Source organism: Pituophis catenifer, unplaced genomic scaffold (assembly GCF_029215685.1).
Source record: "Pituophis catenifer annectens isolate HBS135680 unplaced genomic scaffold, rPitCat1.0.hap2 SCAF_3, whole genome shotgun sequence".
NCBI classification, from domain to species: domain Eukaryota; kingdom Metazoa; phylum Chordata; class Lepidosauria; order Squamata; family Colubridae; genus Pituophis; species Pituophis catenifer.
In genome coordinates, this window is record NW_027256883.1 from 61,287,935 (window position 1) to 61,292,371 (window position 4,437).

At 38.0% G+C, this 4,437-nt stretch overlaps 1 long non-coding RNA gene across 1 annotated transcript; it reads right to left on the bottom strand.

Annotated features, from left to right (window-relative positions):
- Positions 1-272: 272 nt before the first annotated feature.
- LOC139315927 (uncharacterized) lies at positions 273-2,420 on the bottom strand. The gene is made up of 2 exons (XR_011600305.1): positions 2,132-2,420; positions 273-381 (listed from the first exon to the last, which is right to left on the bottom strand). It is a non-coding gene; the product is annotated as an uncharacterized lncRNA (long non-coding RNA).
- Between the last annotated feature and the right edge of the window lie 2,017 nt (positions 2,421-4,437).

The window sequence follows — 4,437 nt, forward strand, 5'->3', positions numbered from 1 at the left end:
AGATCTCTTTGGATCCAATGCTAGTAATTTGACCTTATATTGTTTAGGGGATGGCTCCTCACACATTACTTTTCAGGTTTCTAAATTTTTTTTAAGAGCTGTAACTATTAGAGGAGAACAATGTAATTCCTCTCAGCCAAGGCTTCTGGTAGCCAACTGTGTATGATGTTACTTTCCCCACGTTCTTTTGCAAATATATCTGTATTTTGGTCTGAGACCGCAAATAAAAGTTATTATTATTAAAGGATTAGAAATAATAAGGTACACCCCTCTCTTCCTTACATTTTTATTTTGTGTGGTTAGATATGCTGTATATGAAAGCAGGCCTAATGGCTGACCATCTGTGCTGTCCAAGTACTTCTCAAGACACACAAGAGCGTTCTGGAAAAAATCAATGACAGAAGAAGTTCAAAGTTTTCATAAGAATTCCCAATCATTCATTTTAATTTTAAAAATTAAAGTAGTTTTAATAATGGGAATTTCAAGATGGCAACGCATAGGACAGTATTCAAGTACAAAGATGTTGATGTACATACATGGCCTTCCCTGGTTATAGAATCGCCATAGTCAAATGCAGTATATCAAAACATAATGCAAGTTATTTTAAGTAAGCATTCAGAATTTTCATGGGGCACACATAGAATCATGTGGTTGGCCACCATGGGAAAGAGGATGTTAGACTAGAGTTTTGATTTGATTCAGCAGACTTCTTATATTTTTAACAGTCTGTGTGTATGGGCATCCCCAAGGACATCCCCAAGAAGTTTCTAAATATCCTTTATCTTCTATTGTCAATTTGCATTTAAGGTTTATTTAAACTCGTGAAGTTATATTTTAAATAAACCCAAAATATTCAGATTCTAATTTTTAAAAAAATCCTTTCAATGCAGAATAATCAATCCAGATGAATTGGACTTTCATTTCCAAGCCCTCCCAGCCAAAATTCAACATATGTGGAGGTGCCAGTTAGGAGAAAACTGAGCTAACAAATTCAACAATTAAAATCCTTCAAATGAATAAGCAGATTTACTAGGTGGAGCTTTCATGTTGTCTATGCCTAAATAAAGTTATGCCCAATCTAATGACTCAAAGTAAAACAAACAAAACCAAAGAACACTTTATTACTCACAGCTTACTCAAGATGGCTATGGCAGTTATTCTTTTAAAACTAAAGATGTCTTCTTGAGTAACTGGGCTGTAATCCTAATTATACAACAAGTGTTCCCATGCAGCCCTGCTTTCTAATTTATTAGAAAAGCCAAACATAAATATCATTTCTCTTCTGTCTCAGCAATCTGATGAAAAGCATTCAATTATATATATACAAGTTTCAACAGGACACCTTTCTGATTTTGATATAATTCAATTAAATGTTCTATTGACAGAAAAGGAAGTAAACCTTGCTAAACAGGCTTTTTCCCCTCCTCCCATAAATGCACACACAATGAAAAAAATAATGCCTGCATATTTAATAAAATGCTTATATTTCAGAATGGTATTTATCATGGTTTATATTACTTTTATTCTGTTTTATCTTTTGCAGCTTTCAGTGTAGTTCTTGTTTACTCTGCTTGAATATTTAAAGCCATATTTCAACTTTAAACTCTTAAAGGCCATAAAATCTTGGCAAATAGTGTGCAAAAAAACCCCAATTTCACCAAAATTTCTAAGGGACAGGAGGTCATTAGTGATTTTTCTCCGATTCAAAGTGGTATCGAAATGCAGAACTGCCCCCACCCGCCTTAAACTAAAAACAAGAAATGAAATGAGAACTGGAATTCAGGTTGCATCCCTGCCTCTTTTGTTAAGCTAGGGCTGGGCTGCCTGAATCTCACACCCAAGAAACACATCTGGATTTCTGCTAAAGTTATATTTCCTGAAGATCTGAGATGGTCTTCTTTTTTTAAAAGAAACCCTTTCCCACAACAGAAGGAAAGCCTCCCAGTTGTCCTGGAATGATGAGCCATCCCATAATTCGCATGGAGATTTACAGATACATATACACACAAACATATGACACATATTTCTCCTTCCCCTAGATCCTGGAATGCCATCACCCCTTACAATGCTCCCTTTTCTGCCTTGCCTTCAACAATAACCGAACCAAAGTTGAACACAGAAAAGCAATTACCTTCAGAGTCAGGACTTCTCCAGGCAGAGCCCCACATAATCCAACAGGACAGCCCTGTAACCTCGAGAGCTGGCTTCTCCTCCCACAGAAAGCGAGCCTGGTCTGATTATCCCAGGCAGTAGCTTTTCTCCACCTCCACTTCTTTTTTTTCTTTTTTTTTGGGGGGGGGGAGAGGCGGGGGAAAGAGGGAGAGAGGTAGCGCCTTGACAAATCCTTTTTGCCTTTGTTCAGGGTTAGAAGTTGAGCCTGTTCTCTCAGCCTCTTTCACTTCTTGTATTACAGTTACACGGCTGTGTGACGTCTGGTGAGATGAAAAAGGGAAGAAAACAACTGAGTAGAAGGGACGCCTGGCCAGGGAGACTCCTCCTCTCTTTGCCTCACTGCTGCCTCCTCCCTTTTGTCGACTAACACACACACAGCAACAAGCGGTTGGAAAGGTTGTGTGTGAGGGTGGAAGAGACAAAAACAGGGGGTGGCCTTCCTTCCTTCCTTCACAGGTACGGGCAGCCCTTACAGCTATAAGCCCAGCTCAAAATAGCTCTTCCGTAACCATCTTCTGCCTGATTAGCCTGATTTCTTTGGGCTTTTTCCAGAACACGCTCATGGTCTTCTTGGCATAAAATACAAACTGACACAAACACAAGACCGCAACTGGTACACCCCCACCCCCGGAGTATCACTCCAGACATGCTTCGGTTTTCCAGTTGCAATACCAGCAAAGCAAAAAGCAACTCTTGTTTGCCACTGCTCACTCCAAAGAGCATTTGGACTTTGACCACCTTGTAATTGTTTGAAATAATAATAAGGGACAATGCAATTTCATACAATTATCTGTCCTGAATAAGACCTGTTGTGCTTAAAGTTAGATTTACTCCCTGGTAAGGATGTAGAGGAATGATATTTAGGATTTTCATCCAACGTACTTGAGAAAAATGCAGTTATCTGGAAGTAAGATCCCTCCAACTCAATAGAGCTTATATCTATTACTTTATTATGACCTATTACTTGCTGTTTATGTGTACACTGTGAGCTTATATACGGGAGACAAATTCCTTGTGTGACCAATCACAGTTGGCCAATAAAGAATTCTATTCTATCTGAGTAGTCCAGAGAATTGACTATAGTTTCAGCTGCCAATTCAATGCATGTAACTTCGAAAAAAAGGCAAGAGGGAATTATTTCAAGTTAAACATGCTGTGAATAGATCTTTGAACCCATCTAACTCCTTTGCTCACTTTTGAGCAAAAACAAAAGAGAGATTTTTTTTCAGATGCATGGACAGTCAGAACAAGTTTCCTTTTGCATCACAAAAGGAATCAATTTATGCAAGCTGACTCAATATATACTCAGAAGTCTGTACCACCAAATTTCAGCAGATTTCCTTTCAAGAGCACAACCACAACTGATTTACAAATAAACACACAAAGCAAGCTATACTGTCAAACATGAAGGCAACCAAATATGAAGGCTTTACCCTAAGGTCGATGTTACTTTTTCTAAAATACTTTTACTAATTCCATAATATGTAATAGTAAATGTAATCCAGTGCTAGTAAACAAAGGGGACTAGCAACCCAGAAGTTCAAGGAACAAGTCTTCTATTAAATTATTGCTTGCATATACAAAAAGCTGCTGAACAATACTACTGGTACACTGCCTCACCCATTGCACACACATTTGCCTGAAATTAAAGAAAAGGCGTATGAGGAAATAGCTTAAAAACAAATCTAATTCCAAAACTATGTAACTGAATAGCTGAATGTTCCTACTGAGGTATTCTGTCCTCTTAAAAGTTAAATATATGGCTGCCAAGTGAGTTAATGAAAAACTCTTTGCTAGTTAACTCATTTAGTGCATCAGCTATGAATTAAAGTATGTGGCACATGGCCAGAGCATAAAGGACTCTCTTTGAACATGCTCAGATTTCTCTCTAACAAGAAATAGTTCTGATCATCTCCAGAGTGAAGTGGGCAGTTGGCTTCAACACAAAAGGTTGCATTTAGTTCTTGAATTGTCCATCCCACCCCTTTATCCCAATGTAGAAGATAAAAAGCCAGCAAGAAATCAAGCATTTCACCTTAAAAATACCACGATCTCTTTTGCCCCAATTCCGCTATACAGTACATACAAACAGACAATATGTTCATGATCTAAAGCCAGAAACTTGTTATAATATTGATATTGGGGAAAACGGATGGAATGACAAAGGGAGGAATTTCTTAAGTAAAAGAACAGGGCCAGATCCATGACAGGCAGAGAGCTTTCCAGCTCTTTAGTTACTGAATGTGCTTATTGTGTGGTAAAGAA